At 40.1% G+C, this 17963-nt stretch overlaps 1 protein-coding gene and 1 pseudogene across 1 annotated transcript in view; both read left to right on the top strand.

The window, feature by feature from the left end:
- Window positions 1-15573, top strand: part of LOC109375441 (heat shock cognate 71 kDa protein pseudogene) — a 20149-nt pseudogene extending 4576 nt beyond the window's left edge.
- PLXDC2 (plexin domain containing 2) overlaps window positions 1-17963 on the top strand; it is a gene marked incomplete at its 5' end in the record, with an annotated part of 245593 nt that overhangs the window by 76745 nt on the left and 150885 nt on the right. The gene's annotated exons all lie outside the window — the stretch shown is intronic.

The following is a 17963-nucleotide window of genomic DNA, read 5'->3' as shown; positions in this document are numbered from 1 at the left end:
GGGGCCTTCTGGCATCCCAAGCCAGCTCTTAACCATCAGGCCACTCGGCCGGCCCCCTATTTCTCTTGAAACATAGTCCTTATCCCAAGATATGGTCATTATTTATTCCTACTGTCCTTTTACCCTTAAATCTAATGACTTATTTTCATTAAATGGGCCATACACATCTGTCCTATTCCATTGTCTTCAATGGAAGGTTTCTGGATATATTTTGAAGGTATTGCAGAGAATATTGGTTGATGAACTGGGTAAGGGGTATGAGAAAAGGAGAAAAGCCAGCGGTGATTTTAAGGATTTTGGCTTGTGTGACTGAGTGAGATAGGACACTGGGGGAGAACATGATGAGGGGTGGGCGGGATTCCATTTTCAGCATGTTAAGTTTGAGATTCCTAGAAAACATTTGAACGGAGATATTAAATAAGCAGTTAAGATTTCTGAGCCCAGAGTTCGGAGAAGTGGGGGTTGGAGACAGAAATTTAGGAGTGATCAGGTTTTAAAGCCACAGGACAGGCTGAGCATACCTGGGGACTGAAAGTAGGTAGACGAAGAAGGGGTCTTAGACTCAGCCCACCAACCTTCAAGGCAAGATGGAGGGAGCATGCTTTGAAAGAGCAACAGCAACCAACAAGGTGGATAGAAAACCAAGAGTGGGGTGTCATCGAAGACATTTGAAAACAGTTTCAAGAAGAGGATAATTAACTGTGTGGAATGCTACTGAGGGTCTGAGTACGGTGAGGACTGGAAAGTCACCCTCAGGACCAGGCTACCCATCCCCTGCAGGTGGCACAGTGCCTAGGGCCCACGACACGTGTAGGGACCCACAGCGTGTCTTAATTTTCATTTCTTTTAGAATCGGAATGAAAGAAATGAGTACAATAATAATGACGATATAATGATGAATCCAACTCGGATTGTGTTTGTCTTTATAACAATAGAGTCATAAGTTATAATTTTAATTATTATTTTTTTAATGAAAGCAAGGACCCTCGGAGGTCTTAATGTGGCCCTGCTAAGCATTAGATAGATGTGGGCATCCTCGCTCACCTTGATAAGAACAGCTTTGAAGGAGTCCTGGGAACAGAAACTTGATAGGTGTGGGTTCGGGGAAAGAGTTGGCGAGGAAATGGAATGTCAAGACAGGAGAGAGCATTTTAAAACCTTTAAAAGAATTTGGTGCAGAGCAATAAGATGATAGCGGGAAGAGATGTGGAGCCTAAGGGGGTTTTTGTTTCATTTTGTGTGAGGTGGAGCCAAAGGACGAACATGCGTGCGTGCATGTGTGTGTGTGTGTGCATGCGTGTGTGCGTGTGTGTGTGTCTGGGAAAACTGGGAAGACATATCTTTTGGAAGATATAATTGAAGGAACAGAGTCCTCTGGGGTAGAAGGGCGTGAGATTGTCCCAGTGGGAGCGCTTGGCCTTCCATGGAGCCAGCTCTTTCTGACTGCTGCTGCTTCTGCAGTGAAATAAAAGGTCAAATCATCAGCTGAGAGTGAGGAGGTCTGAGAGTGTGTGGGAGATTGGAGGAGACGACAAAATACGCAATAGTCACTTTTATATGGAGAGAATGGATTATCGAGGGAAATGTAATAGGATTACTGAGTGAGAGAGAATGTAAGAAAATTGAAAATGTTAACAGCGGTAGTTATCTCTGGATAGTAGAATCAATTTTTTTTTGTATTTTGCTTTTTTATAATTTTTCTTTTCAGGGTTTTCACATTAAAGTAATTTGCCACGGTAAAAAGCTATTAAAAATAATAATAGAAAAAAAATCAACAGACTTCCTACCCCTTATATCTTGGTTCCTATTTTCTATAGGAATTTTTTTCTGAAGCAATTCCAACTTCTTGTTAAAATTTCCCTAAGACTTAACCTCCAGCGTAGGATGGTCTTCTGTCATATGTGTCGTTATAGTATTTTAACTGCTGTCTATGTGAAAATACTGTTTTCCTAATGAATTTGCCACCGCTTTCCTGCCAGCAGCTAGGTCCCACATAGGTACTTCTTGGTTTTAATGCATTACTGTACACAGATGTCTTACATGTCAGTTTTCTTTGTTGGCACATTGATTTTCTCTCACCTTCTCTTTTCCTGTGGTAGAGCCTGCTCTCTCCTTGCAGGCCATGTAATCCTCACCTTGTCCTTAATCACACACATCACTTTAGCCCCCTTCTTCCAAATGTAGCTCAGTTTTGTTAAGGCCATGAGGTCTGTCCTTGTGGCACAGAACTTGAGGAGGGTGAGCAAGGAGGAGGTGAGAGAAAACTCCCCTCTCCTCTCCCTCTCATCCCTTACCTCCTCCCCCACAACACTCCTTAATGTGTCCTGGTAAGACGTGGGGAATAGGAAAGACATAGGACTTAATCTCCTGTGTCAAAAATCACTTCTCAGTGCAGGTGACAATGGACGATAAGTTGTTCTAGAGTTCAGCGAGAGAACCCAGACATGTCTCCAGGGGAGACCAAACTCTGGAAGAGCTTGTATAAGAAAGATGATAACTCGTTCGAGAGAAGGGTCTTCAGAGGGAATTGATGAGAGTATAAAGCCATGTGAGGCTTTTTTCTCCCTCCCCATAAACCCCACCTGGAGAAGTCTGCAGGGGAAGGCTGTAAAGTGGCTTGCAATGGCAACAAGGACAAAGGGCAGAAGTGACATGTGGCAATGAGACGCATTGTTCTCCTTGTTCAATAGATGGCAGGAAAGCTAGCCTGACACCCTCACCTGCTGGAACAAGGTGCATCCAGCAGAAAATAATCTATGTGCTTAGCACTGAGAGTTGGATGTGGAGCGGTGGGTAAGTGGCAGAGACATTGACCTGAAAGTGCATCACTTGAGTCAGAGGGTGGTGTCAGAGAACCCAAGGGGACAGGGTGTCTGAAGAATCTATAAATTTCACCGCATGGATTTTGACATCTGCCATGACATCATGCTTGTCTAACACCCAAGAGAGAGACCCACGGAGCACTAGCTAAGTATGAAAAGGACTTTTTAATTTTTTTTTTCATTTAAGGAGTCCAGGAGCCAAAGAGTGGGTAGGAGTAAAAGGGCAGACCACCACCCCACCGGGTCCTTGAGTCCTAGGTCCAGTCTAAGCCCATAGGAGCAGGGATTACTGTAAACTGGCTTTAAACCAGGTGAGGTAGAAATCTTCATTTCTTTTTTTTTTTTTTATTGGAGAATCGGGGAAGGGGACCAGCCAAGTTGTTGTTCTTCAATCTTAGTTGGGGAGGGCGCCATCGCCATCTGGCAGCCTGTCCGCAGCTTGTGGCCTCTAAGCTCAAGGTGCTGTGTTCAATCTTAATTGCAGGTGGGCATAGCCACCATCCCATGCGGGAGTCAAACCTGGCAGCCTTGTTGTCAAGAGTGCACGCTCTACCCACTGAGCCATCCGGGCAGCAGCTCAGCTCAAGGTGCCGAGTTCAGTCTTAGTTGCAGGCGGGCATAGCCCACCATCGAACAGGCAATCTTGTTGTTACACCAGCTGAGCCATCCTGCCACCTGTTGGCAGCTCAGCTCAGGCGCAGCATCACTGGCCCGTGTGGTAATTAAACCCGCGGCCCTATTGCTCAGAGCTCGCGGTCTTAAGACAACTCTTAACCAACTAAGCCACTCGGCTGGCCCAGAAGTCTTTATTTCTGAATTCTGCACTCTAAATACCTAAAAAATGATACTGTTCATTAATACCTGAAATGACATGGCATGTTCCTGAGGTGTCATCAAGGATAAGAGAAGAAACCCAATGGAGTGTTTGAAGGCTGTGGTGGGAAACAAAATAAAGCTGTGTCCTCTAAGGTCAGCCCGTTTATTCAGCTAACAAATAGTGAAAACAATAGCGATGGTGAGAATAGTGGTATAGCAGCAGTGGTAAGAGTGCCAACAGACACCATTCATAGAATGCCAACTAGGTGCTTGTCGTTCTATCAGGGGCGTCAGGTATATTATCTCTAATCCGAATCCTTACTGCAAACCAGCAATGCAGTTCTATCTCTAATAAGCATGGGAGGAAACTGAGGCCTGTGGGGGTAGGTAAACCAGGTCAGACAGGCAGGTAATAAAAACTAAAGAAAGGAAGCATAATGAAATTGGAAGAGGAAGGGAATGCATTTTCAGATGTCACCTTTCTTACCTTCTGCAATCTTGCCTGCCTTCTTGTCATAAGAGCTTCCAGGTCCTGTTGATTCTGGGCTCTCGGTGGCACCACTAGTGCCCCACCTGCCTGACCTTTGGGAATAAGGTTATCCTTCTGATCCCCTTCGGCCTCCAGCAGCCTTCTATTGGTATATGGTGAAATTGTATTTGTTTCTACACTGTTGCTACTGCATTCTGTTCCAGAAATGTCACATATGCAGTAAATATTTGCATATGTAATATTTGCATATATCAAGATCCTGTTTTTGGACTAGCCTATAGACAGAACCACAACGTGTAATGTCATTTCCATGGGAAAATCTATTCTGTGTCTCAGGTCAAATGATTCACAAGTAGTCTCAACACCGTCAACCTCAAATGAATATTAGGATAAACATGATTATTCATAATAACAGTAGGAAGCAATGGAATATTAAAAATCAAATATTTGTTCTTTAGTCTCAGATGCATTGTGCAGCTTAGTTCTCGTGTTCTCCAAACAAGGGGCAGGGAAGGGTGCTGAGTGGCAGGGGAAAGCCGGTCTGTGATAATCACCGAGGGGATGACCATGAATATAGACGGGACTGCAGCCCTTTTGTCCCCTGCCTCTTTCTGGCATCCATGAGCAAGTCGGGGAAATAAAGGAACATGACTGTGGATAGTCACTGGTGAAGTCAGACACGCAGATCTTCTGACAGCCCATTTCTTATCTGTCCAGTTGGCTTGGCTGTCACCATGGTTGGAATCTCACCAAGTATCATTAAGAGCCGTTTGACTGTGCGGTCATGGCATTCAGAGGCGGATTCGGTTCTAATCACCGACCTGCTCTTTAGTGATGTGACCTGAGTGAGCATCATTTACTTAATCTCCATCGATGGATTTGCTTGTTTCAAAATTAGGCTATTAGATTACACGATCGATAAGTTAGACCCTGGGAAATGTGATTATTTAAAATGTAGTGTTGGCCTTGAGGAGTTTAAAATATTCATTGATTCCACAAAGATGTATTGAGTACTTATTTTGTATCAGACACTATACTCAACTTCAGGGACACAGAGATAATGAAAGCATACTTCCTGCCTTTAAGGAATCAGAAAGTTACGTTCAGAGATTGGGAGACTCGCTTCCATAGTCGTGGGAACTTCCTTTAGTTTCACTTTTTGCAAAACTTGTTTGTGAGTTGAAGACTCCACTTATACACAAACTTGATCTCTGGCCATGTCGATCACATCACTCATAGGTTAAATCAGAAGAAAATAGGAGGTCTCCAAGGGACAGGGTAATAGCTGTCATGAAGCTTACTGGTTTTCTTCCATCATGAGGCAGAGGACAGCGTGAAGGACCCATGTCAGGAGCCAGACCACAAAGGTTGATCGGGGCCGTGGGAGGTTTTAGACTCTGTTGTAAGAGCCCTGGAAGGCCTCGTAGGGGCTGAAGCAGTGCAGTGGAGTCCCTCATAAATGGGTTGATGTCTGAAAGGTAACTCTGGCTGACACAGCCCCTCACAAGGGCCCCCTACAGTGCTCAAATTTGCACCCTGATGTCTTTCGAGATGCTCCTTAGGAACCACTTGCTCCTCTCTGCCCCACTTCACCCAGCCCTGGCTGGCAGTGTGGAGGTGCCTGGTGCCTGGGGGAAGGAGTGGGTGGTGGGAGGAGAGAGGTGGGGAGACCACTCGGGAACTACGTGGAGTTACCCTTCCCTTCACATTCGCCGTGCCCCAGCAATGCTGATCTCCTTTCAGTTTCTCAAAGGAGCTGGGTTCTTTATCATCTCAGGGCCACTCATAACCTGTTTCCTCTGTCTGCAACTGTCCTCCATCATCCCATCCTGAATTTCCAAGCATGCTTCGACTCTTGGCCATTCAGGACACTCACCTAACTGCCCTATGCTAAATACTCTGTGTGTGTGTGTGTGTGTGTGTGTGTGTGTGTGTGCGCGCTATGTACTATATGCTCTTTACTATATTCTACATATTATGTACTATAAGCTATATGTTATATACCATATATGTATATGTATGTGCAGTGTGGATGTTATATACTATATACTCTATATACCATATATATTGTGTTTTTCCTTCATAACATAGCATTTACACTATTCCTTAGTATATATTAATGTTCCTGGTTATTTGTTTAAATATCTTTATTTCCCTAATAAAAATGATTTTCCAGGTTAGAAATCATGTCTGTGTTGTTTTCCATTATATACCTAGTGCCTCCATAAATATTTTTCAAAGATTGAATAATGAATGTTGATCTTCTGAAGGGAAGGTGTATGGACTGATGGAAAATTGGGGAAGGGAATATAGCTGGGACAAAACTATAAAGGCAGAAATAAGCATCTAATAGGTGACATCTAAGCTCCTGTTTTGCTTTCCATTTTAATCAATTATAAGATTAAATCAAACACTTTGAGATGTCCTAAGAACAGTGATTTGCAGTGCATGGCCTTCCTCTACTGTCACAGGCAAATTTCTGTGAGGGTTCTGGGAGAATTACTATACAAAGGTGACTTTCAAAGTCTTTCTGATGAACAGACAACAATGCAGAAAAGCACTTATCCAGTTCATGGTATTTTGAGTATTAGGGTTTGTTGGGTTTAGAGTATTTTGACTTTTGCTGTCTGGATTCATGTCTTCAGAATCAAAATTATGTCAAGATATATTTACGGCTTAGAAGTAAGGATGTATTATTTATCTAACAGAAAACAGTTTCACAAATGAATATGAACAAAAAAAGGAAAATTCAACAAATTAATCTAGATTTCCTTTAATGATTCTTTTAGATCAATCTTTGCCCTAGGTTTTATAAAGGGTTCCAGGTACAAGTTAAATATTTTGCAGTTCTCCCTGTCAGACTTGTTGGGTTCCTATTCTCTGCCTGTATATCTTTCTCAGACTTTGAAATATTGGAAACAAATCTTCAGTACATCCTTAGAAATTCACTGAAGAAACACTTCATCTTCCATTTGCTTCTATTGTTTGCTCAAAGAATTTAATTCAGAACCTTGTATCATAATCAAAGGGAAGGCATAATTCAAGAACTAGATGAATCTTTTCAGGACAAAAGCTGATTGTTAAACAATATGTACTGGTTCATCTTTCTCAAAATGGACACATTACATCGTGTTACTCCTAAAAATGGTCAGTCGATCAGTAGAGGGCTGCCATTAGCAGTGACTGTTCCTGGGTCCTGCTGCCCTGCCCTTCTCACTCTACTGTGGTATTTCTCACCTCGAACCTGTAGGACTTAGAGATAGTCAGCAATTTTAAAAATACTGGACCTCTGCTCAAATAAATGTAGGGATTGCCACATACCAAATTTCCTTCTTGGAAATTTACATTAGATTAAAAACCTTAAGGCATGCTACAATTTTTAGGAAATATTATTTTAAATTGAACTAGTAAAGCATTCAGAAAAAAAATCAAGGCATGGAGAACAGATATAACAGTGGTCCTATGTTTCTACCATCCTATACCCAATGCCCTATGCACAGTAGATACTAAATAGATATTATGTGAGGGAGAGGAGATGTTAGTGGCACTTAAGAAGAAAATCTGGTTATAGCAGGTCATGGGAAATCAAAAAAGGTTCATACCAGTAAATCAGTATTTGAAAAGGGTAGGTATAGGCCATTATCAATATTAAAATTGGAATAAATCTTATCATCTCCTTTTTTTTAATAGAGGTTGTGTCATTTTGGGGTCTTTAAAAATTACCACTTGTCCTCAATCTTCTAATCTTTTTGCCTTTAGCACCTCCCTAGTATATGACTTACCCTAATTTTTTATTTCTTATTTTATTATTTTTAAATCACTTTATTAAGGTATTATTAACATACCAAAAGCTGTAGGTATTTAATGTATACAACTTGATGAGTTTAGAGATAAATATTCACCCAGGAAACCATCACCACAATCAAGGCTATAAATAAATCCATTTAGCTCCCAAAGTTTCCTTCCACCTGATTGATTGATTGATGTTTCTTTTGTGGTAGGAGTGCTGAACATAAGATCTACCCTCGTAACAAAATTCTAAATGTACAATATAGTATTTTAAACTATACGGGCCTATGTTGTACAATAACCCTTTTTTTAAGAACCCTTTTTTAAGAAGTAATCAATGGATAGGAAATTTGTGGTAGATGCAAAGTTCAGATCACAAGTGGATTAAAGAAAATAAACACTGAGGGTTTTTAAAAGATTTTGTAGTGCAATCAAGAGAAAGTAACATGGACTGAGGATTTCTTGTGCATGTTTATGTATAAAATAAGGGATGAAAAACTCCGATCGCAACTGAGATCAACAAATGTCTTGATCATTTTTCTGAAGGCAAAAAAGAAAAAAACTTGAACCTCTCTTAATCCTGTGACAACAGATCGCCTAGTTAAAAAAAAAAAAAAAAGATGGGAAGGAATCCCATCCATTATGATTCGAAACACTAACCCATACCTTGGCACTGTTATAATATTTACATTTCCTTGATTTTCTGAAATAGCATATCACATTTCCCTAAATTTCTGCTTATAGCAGTTAGTATTATGATGTGTTTTCATCCTCCTATTTCTAGGATGTATTTAGCAATTGCCATTGAGTTCTGGGCCTTGTCTCAATGACAGAATATGTCATCATATTTATAATGCATTATTGTTATAGGTACCACGCTGCTGCTGCCAGTGGGTATTACTGTCATGTAGTAGTTTTAAATGTTTCCACACACATTGGCAACTTGAGTATATTAGATATTGTTACTCCTTGAGTGAAAAAACAGCTTCTCTCTTAGGCTGATAAATTATATTTCCAGCAATACAGTGAAAACATTAAAAATTCATTATACTAGAGTCTTTATCCTTCTAGGATGTTCTGTCCCAGTGTTTGTAAGCTTAGCTCTAAAGAATTAAATCAGTTTGATTATGTTGTCTGAGAAAATATCTTCTTGTCTCTAGGTTTCTCAATGATGATTGCAATCAGTAATTTTCTATTTGAAAATAGTCTTTCTCATATCTTCTTTCAGATGGGAAATAGTTATAAGATCACCTCAGTGGAAAATATTTCAATGTATTGTTAAAATACTACTATAATTATGAAATAACCCATCGAGTAATAAATCTTTAGAATTGGAAAGACCTTTAATTAGTCAATATAATTCTAAAAATGGAAAGTAACTTCCCAGCAGGCAGGACTCTCTCTGCCTTTTCAGTGCTGTATGCAGCCTCCAAAACAACATCTGACCTGAGCCTGTCCCTGGATTGATAAAGAGAAGAAATGACACGTGTAAAGCACAGTTTTCATTTCCAAGCATTCATAGAGATGCACGGATAGTAAATGCTGAGCCTGATTCTTTCCCTCTTAGATGGGAGATTAGTATGTCTAGCAAAAGAAACAAGATGTATATATATATATATATATATATATATATATATATATATATATATATATGCCTTATGCTATGGAAAAGTTGAAAAATGACATGAAAGTTCAAAGGATGTAAGACATGTACCTAGCAGGATGGAGATTACCCAGGGAGAAGTGTAGAAGACAGAGCTGGAGAAGATGGTGCGATTTTGACAAGTGTAGCTTATGCAGCGGCAGGGCTCTCCAGGAAGGGGAAATAGAAATGAGAAGAAACAGAAAGGAACTGAAAAACAGTGAAGGGTGGAAGACCCAACCTTGCCTAGCCTGGGGGAGAAAACTGGGTAGATGGGTCAAGGAGGGCAGTAAATGACAGGCCATGTCACTCAGAGCTGTTTTATTATCACCTTTCACCAAATATTAGTTCTTTCTCCTGTGATCTTCATTATAAGCAGTACCAGGGAACAGCCCAATCAGAAAGTTCATTTCTGTTCATTTACCTCAATGATAGCATTGATAGCGTAGAGCCCTCCTCTTTTGAAATCATCACTTCTTTAGTTTTCTGTGACACCATCTTTCCTGACTCATCATCTTCACTCCCAAATCTTGCTCCTTGTTGCATCAGTCTTTCCAGTTCTGCAGGATCTACATTTTAAGGTTGTCTTTTCTTTTTCCTCCTTTTGATTAGCTGTGCTACCTTTTCCCCCATAGACTGTTTGACCCATCCCTTTCCTTTCCATTCTCACTGCCAACAGTTAGGTCCCATATCACCTCACACCTGGATTATCACAACCCCTTCTGCCTCTCACTGGGCTCCTTGTCTACTATCACTCCCTCACCAGGGTATATAATTCTACAAAACTAAATTAAAAAGTGTTTTCATTACTCTCCTGCTTAGTTACCCAGTAGAAGTCAGCCAGCATTTATAGAGAACCCGTTATGTGCTACACAGAGCAGTAGGCAGAGAGGGTTATACTGACAAATGCATTCCCTACTCTCCAGTATAGTGGGGGTGACAGACTTGTAAACCTAAGTTATGCACCGTGGAATAAGTAGTAAAATGCCTTAAAATGCATTCTATCATTTTCTAGTACTTTCACATTAGCTTATTTATTTTAACCTTCATGTAAATTCCTCATGCCATTTTAAAATAAATCCGTTACTCTATTTACTTAAAAAAAGCTGAATTATTTCTTTTACCTACACTAGTAACTAATGTTATCATGTTTTGTCATTTGAAAGATAAGTACATTTTTTATTCATTGTTACATTTTCAAAAACAGTTGTGTTGGGATCCAAAGAAAATATTTCACTTGAACCATAGATGTTCTCCAAGTAAAATATACACATTTATATACTAACATTTGGTTTAGTTTAGTTCAAAAGCTAAACCGAAAATGTCAATGCGAATGTTTGTTTTGTCAATAAACATTGTAAAGAATCACTCTGTAATCATTGCAGGAAAGACATATTTACTTCATTTTAAAACCAGTTAAGAGTGACCAAATATTGGTGTTATCAGTTAAAATTGACTGTTAAAACTATAAGATGTTTATGTAGGCCCATCGTAACCACAAAGAAAATACCTATAGAAGATACATAAAAGAAAAAAGGAATCAAAGCATATCATTACAAAAAAAACAACAACAGTGAAATACAAAGGAAAGCAACAAGAAAGGAAAATAAGGACAAAGAAGCTACAAGACAGACAGAAAACAACTAACAGAGTAGTAAGTCCTTCCTTCTCAATAATTACTTTAAATGTAAATGGATTAGCCCTTATAATCAAAAGACTTAGTGCTAAATGGATTTAAAAAAAAAAAACAAGATTCAACTATCTGCTGGCTATAAGAAACTCACTTTAGATTTAAGGACATACATAGTCTCAAAACGAAGGGATGAAAAAAGATACTCCATGCCAATGGTGACCAAAAGAGGGCAGGGGTAGCTAAACCTATATCAGACAAAATAGACTTCTGATATAAGTATAGCCTGTCACAAGAGATAAAGAATATTATATAATGATGAAAGAATCAATTCATCAAAAAGAATAGTTATAAATATAGGTACACCCAACATCAGAACCCATAAATATGTAAATCAAACAAAGACAAACTGAAGGTGGAAATAAACAGGAATACAATAATAGCAGGGGGTGTCACTATTCCATTTTCAATAATGGATAAAATGCCCTGACAGAATATCAATAAGGAAAAAATGGACAATATAGACTAAATGAGCCTAACAGACATACGAGACTACAGAGCGTTCCATCCAACAGCCCCAGAATACATATTCTCCTCAAGTGCACATGGAAGATTCTCCAGGATAGGCTACATGCTGGGCCACAAAACAAGTCTTAACAAATTTTAGATTGAAATCGTATCAAGCACCTTTCCTGACCACAATGGTATGACATTAGAAATTAATAGCTGCGGAAAAACTGAAAAACTCACACATATATGGAGGTTACACAGCATACTCCTGGTCATCCAGTAGGTCAAATAAGTGTTCTTACCACAATTAAAACAAGCAAAAAAAGGAATGAATGACCACATTTTTCTGCAAACTTTGCATGAAATCCCGGAGTGCCGATATCGTGGTTACCCTTTCTCATAACAAAATTAGTTTTCCCACAGGATAATTATTATGAGAAGCATTTGATATCCAGAAAGTTCACAGATCCTAACATACACCTTCAAATATTTTCTAACACTCCTTTGCAACATTTTGACTATCACTTAAATTTTATTTGACAGTGTCTTACTGAGTCAGTTACTGAACAAAATGGAGATACAAACTAACTTGTTCACTTATGAAAATAAAAAGTTCTAATTCCCTTTTAGTATTCACTCACCACCTTGCCTCACTTTGGATTTTAAGTTGCTCCTTCTCCTTGTATAGTCTTTTTTTTTTTTTTAAGAATTTATTGGGGAATTGGGGGAGGGGAATAGCGTTGGGAAATCAGGGAAGGGGAACAGACAAGCTGCTGTCCTTTTGTTCTTCAGTCTAGTTGTGCAGGACGTAGCTTCACTGGCCCATGTTGGTATTATCATTGTGCTCTTCCCGGGTGAGACAGATTGGATGGCCACTCACGGCAACTCACAGCAGCTCACGAAAGCTCACGCCAGCTGCAGGCCAGCCCCACTTCAGCCTACGCCATCTCGGTGGCGACTCACGGCAGCCCAGCTCCAGGTCGAGCTGTTGTTCACCATCTTAGCTGTGGAGGGCGCAGTGTCACTGTCCGTAATGTGGGATCCGAACTGGGGCCCTGCTGCTCAGAGCTGGCGTCCCAAGCCAACTCTTAACCAACACGCCACTCGGCAGCCATTGGTAGTCTTGACATCAACACAAGCCTCAGTCATGGTCTGCCGTTGTTTGACCGTGGAGCACATTTGTCATGGGTAAGATCCATGCCATGGAAATTCGGAAGGCAGTTTTTCCCAGAACATCCTCAGTTATTAGATTGAATTTTCTAAATGCAACTTCATCTTTCTGAAGATCAGCTAGGCTCATTTCAAAACCACGACCCTTGACGCGATTCTGGTTCCTGGAGTTCTCGTGACTAGTGTTTTTCCAATATTTCTTAGATTGAACAGAGCTGGTGCTTTCACATCATACCAAGCTTTCTTAGAAAATGGGTCAACAACTTTTTTCTTGGCTCCCTTCTTGCCTACCTCCATGGTGCTGCTCATAGAGCCAAAAGGCTTTCCTTATATTGTCTTTATTACTCTTTTCCTGACAAAGAAATCCTCCCCCACGTTTCTACTCCATGTTTTTCTCTTCATTACCCCCTGCTTCAGTGGGAGAATATCCAGTGGGGAACTTTAGTGACCTTCTGTTTTTTACTCTTTTACGCTCTCATATTTATTCATCTGAATTAGGTTAAGAGCCCTCAGAGCAAGACAGAGTATATTTATAACATTTGTACAGTTGTGCTTTATAGATTTTCAAGCATAATATTTTTATTGCTTTGTATTTATTTAATGTTATGTCAATACATATGCTCCTTTAGTTCATTCCAAAGAGAGGTCCGTGTCAAAGTTGGAAAGAAAATCTTTATCCTGGAATATATTTGCTATATCTCCTTATATATTATAATACTTGTGAAATACTAATAGTGCAGACATTGTAGCAGGGAAATAAATGCATTTGTCATATAAAGTCTCTACTTAAGGTTTTCTTTAGACCACAAAAGATGACATGTCAAAGTGGAATTAGTCATCCTTGAAGTGTTATTTTTGTGTTTGTTTTTTTCCTTCAAGAGTAGTTTATCTGTGTGTGTCCATGCATCCTCACCTCATCTGGGGCAGAGATACATATCAAGTTTTAGGGTTAAATTAGAAGGTAATCCTTCCATTTGTAGGCCTTGAAAAGGTGCTTATCCTTCAAAGGAATCTGATTGTGCCAGATACCCACTGTTCCCAAGGGCTGAATGCAAAGACAACTGACTGAACAGGGAAACTGGATGAAGGCAAACTACCCTATGACCCTTTCTGTTATGATACCTAAGGCTGCATATGAATGACAGAAATTAGATTGTTTGCATGCTTTTATTCTGAAACTAGCCTAGAGTTAATTTTTCTCCACAAGTTTCCTCCTCCTCGTAAATGGTGCCATCATCTTCCATTTGACTCCTTCCTTAGCAGGCTCCCACCCTGTATCTAATGAACCATCCAGACATTGATTCTACTTCTGAAAAACCCAGTGATGTGTCTACTTCTGACCACCTCACTCCTAGTTCTAAGCCCATTCCATCTTTCCACGGATTATTGAAATAGACAGTGAACTGTTCACCCTATTTCAAGTATGATTCCTCCTTACTCATTGTCTGTCTATATTCTGCCTGAATGAACTGATCGTTTTCTGAAATATATTAGCTGTATAAAAAAATCGATAATATAGAAACCCCTGTGTACCCAGTGCTCAGATTGAGGGAACAAGGTAGAAGTAGACCCAGCTGAATTTTGGTATGCACCTTTTTCTATGTGTTCTTTCTTCACTCTTCTACTCTGGAAATCAGCACTCTCCTGAATGTGGTGCTTATCAAATGCCTTTCCATCAGTGCAGATCTCGTCATGTTTAGCCCTTCAATGTGTTCCCATTGCCTTTGAAAAAAAATTCTAAATCCCCAGACCTTTGCCATGCCTGCCATGGGCTCCCACAGTCTGACCCCTGATGGTTGCCCTCCAGCCTCATGACATACCATCCTCTTTGAAGCTCAGAGGATGTCCTTCTCTGTCCCCTAACCTCGATGTCTAGTGCAACCTCTCAAACATACTAAGCACTCCATTGGATGAGTGCATGAATGATGGCCAGACACTGTGTTGAGACACAAATACGGAAAGTTACACCCACTGTCCTCTAGAATCTGTTACTGGTGCTGAGTGAGGGGAACAGGCCAGGGGATGGATGTGAAAATAAACAACTGAAACTCGGTGTGATAAAATCTATAACAGAAGCCTGGATGAGCACAGGGGTGGAACACCAAAGGGTGTAATCAGATCTTCCGGGGTTGGAGAGGATAAAAGAAGGCTTTACAGAAGAGGGGATGTTTACACTGCAGCTAGAAAGATGAATAGGATTTTTCAGGGCACAGAAAGAGAAAAGGGGGTTTCAGGCAGAAAAAGCAGCATGTGCAACTTCCTAAAGCCCATGGAGCCTGTGGCGAGCTGAGGGGCGCTGAAGCATAGGTACGTGTGCAGGGGAGGTCGGAGACAGCGTTGAAGAGCCAGGCAGTGACCCGGCGGACCTGAGAAGGCTTTGTATCTCAGCCGCAGCATTTGGAATCTCAGCCCTTCTCATTCTCGATGAATACATTGACCCAGCTATCCTTCAAAGCTTGTCTAATAAGAAGATAAAACCACAATGCAATTTTTTTCCACTTACTCCTCAACTATAGGTGTCTCTGGGATGGCTAGATTCTAATAGAAATTTTGCGTCATTTTTTTCGTAAAGTCGTCGGGCAGCAGCCGTACGGCAGAAGGCACATGTCACTCCAGCATCCGTAACGCACAGGTGCAGTGTGACTATGTTATAGTCACGTCTTCAGAAACCTCCATGATGGCTGAGCCCGCCGAAGAAGGTTAGGGCCGCCTGAGGGGCTGTAGTGACCCGTGTTCACACGACTTCTACCTCCACTTCTGGCAGGATGGTACAGGCTGAGTGGGGGACCTGCGCTGACCCTCACCCAAGGTCAGCAGTGGGTCGATGCTCAATGGGGTAATTTCTGCCTCTTCCTGGTAATGACTGCAGAGAGTCCGTTCCTTCAGCTTGGAGGGGCTTCTTCCTCAGTCACATGTAAATACTCCTGAGAGTGGATAACATGGTATAGATTATGTATCATACCCTAGTACGTAATACCCATTGTTTTTTCCTGAGAGAAGGCTTAAACCGGAAGGAGAAAGCTAATGCTCATTAAGTGCCTGAGTAGGGTTTCTGACAATGGCAATGCATGAAAAAGGAAATGTGGAAGGCTGAACAGTGAATCCTTGTAAATGTTGTCTACGTCTCCCCATGCCTTCCATAACCCAAATTTGCGGGAAGGTGAAAATGGTATTAATTTTTATTTAAAGGTGTAACACTTTAGCACTGGCGTCAGATCGAATATAGGCTAGCCCTGGTTTCATGGAGCTTTGGGCACATAGATGAGGTGCACTATGATGGCACCGAGGCCAGACTCTCCTGCAGGCCCTTGGACTGCTCACTCACGCACTGAACAGGATCCGCAGGCGAATGTCCCGGGAGAGAGTTCCTCCCAGCATGGCGAGCCTATTCATTCCCTGCCTTAGCAGATAAAGTGAAGTTAAAAAAAGAAAATTGCCCCTTCAGTTCCGATTAGTCTGAACCAGTTCTACAAAAGTGGATTTGAGATGTGGGCCCTTGATGCTCTTCCACAAATGCTAACCTATTAGAAAAGCAGCCTAGAAATTACAGTGCTGCTTCCATGCCTTCCCATGGTCCCTTTGGAGAAGGGCTTCTTTTCAACCTAGGAAGATGATAGCTTTGCTCCTGGAGCCTTTTGATATATATATAAATGTAAAGGTGTTGAAAAAATAAATCTAAGAATCTCTTATTTTCCTTTAGAGGCAATAAAAAGTTGCAGCCTCATTTGGAAGGTCTTGTTTTTTATTGATTACAGCAGTTAACTAAGAGGGGTATAGCAGTCTTCATTCACTCTCCCAGGTGTCCCAGAGTTGTGGTTCTATTGCTTGCCTTTTGTGTGCTATGTACCCCTTTCTCCTGCTCCCACTAAGTATTGTTCGGGCCAAAGGCACAGTAAATTGAGAAGTAAATGAGCCACTTTTGCAAATAACATTCCCTACTGCTTTATGTTGCTTAGATAATAAGATGTTAAGGTTTAATTGAAGTAAAAATGTTGCAAAGGATATGGAAAAATAACCTCTCTAATGAAGTAGCAAGAGAGGTAAAGTATTCAGATATATACGGGTTGATGAAATTTACCTATTTCTCTCTTAAGTTGTGTATGAATTTCCTAGAAGTAAGAAGAAATAGAAAGGAGAAATAAATCATTGTTATTATTCAACAGTGACAGTCCATCTAAATATTTTGGAAAATTCTTTTCAGTCTTATAAAATATCTTTGTGATGGTTGTTTTAGTTAGATTCTGAATTGTAGTTCCTTCATGTTCTACAGATTTCAATTTATACTTTAGATACACATTTTAAATTAAGAGTTTGTTGTTTCTCCATTAAAACAATACATAACATATAACCAGTGAAAAAGAAATAAAAGATTTAATGATTAGAAAGAAAAAAAAATATTTGCTTTATTTTCAAGTGATATGATTGTCAACATACAAAAGCTCTCCAAAATCTGCAGACAGATTATTAGAATTAGTTTGGGAGTTGAGCAAGATTGCTGAATTTAAAATCTATGTACAAAGTCAACTGTGTTTCTGAATGCCACCACAAGCTGTAGGAAAATATCGTTGAAAATAAAGTTTTCAACAATAATAGCTTCAAAAAAGACTAAGTAAATTGGAGTAAATCTAAAAATAATGTAAAAGATGTTTTGGATAAAATTAATTTTAAAATAGTGAAAGATATGTAAGAACACATAAATGAAGTTATATGCCATGTTCATGAGTGGGGAGACCCAAAATCAAAAGAGGTGGATTCTTCCCAAACTAACTTATAATTTCAATGTAACTTCAGTCAAAATCTAACATGATTATTTTATTTTATTTTATTTTATTTAGTGTGTGTGTGTGTGTGTGTGTGTGTGCATGTATCTTGACAAATTAATCCACAAATACATATGGAAGAGCAAAGGACAAGGGATAACCACTGATTCTTAAAAGAAAAGACAGATAGTTGATGGGCTCTTGATTTACTACAATGGGTATGAACACACAGTAATAACATATTGTGGCATCCACAAAGGGGTAAATAAACTGGCCAGTGCATCAACGAATCATATAGAAATTCCAGGAGTCACATAGATTAATGAAAATTAGA

This window comes from Hipposideros armiger, unplaced genomic scaffold (assembly GCF_001890085.2).
Source record: "Hipposideros armiger isolate ML-2016 unplaced genomic scaffold, ASM189008v1 scaffold_951, whole genome shotgun sequence".
Classification (NCBI taxonomy): Eukaryota; Metazoa; Chordata; class Mammalia; order Chiroptera; family Hipposideridae; genus Hipposideros; species Hipposideros armiger.
Note: the sequence above shows the minus strand (reverse complement) of the source record. Positions and strands in the feature narration are given on the sequence as shown.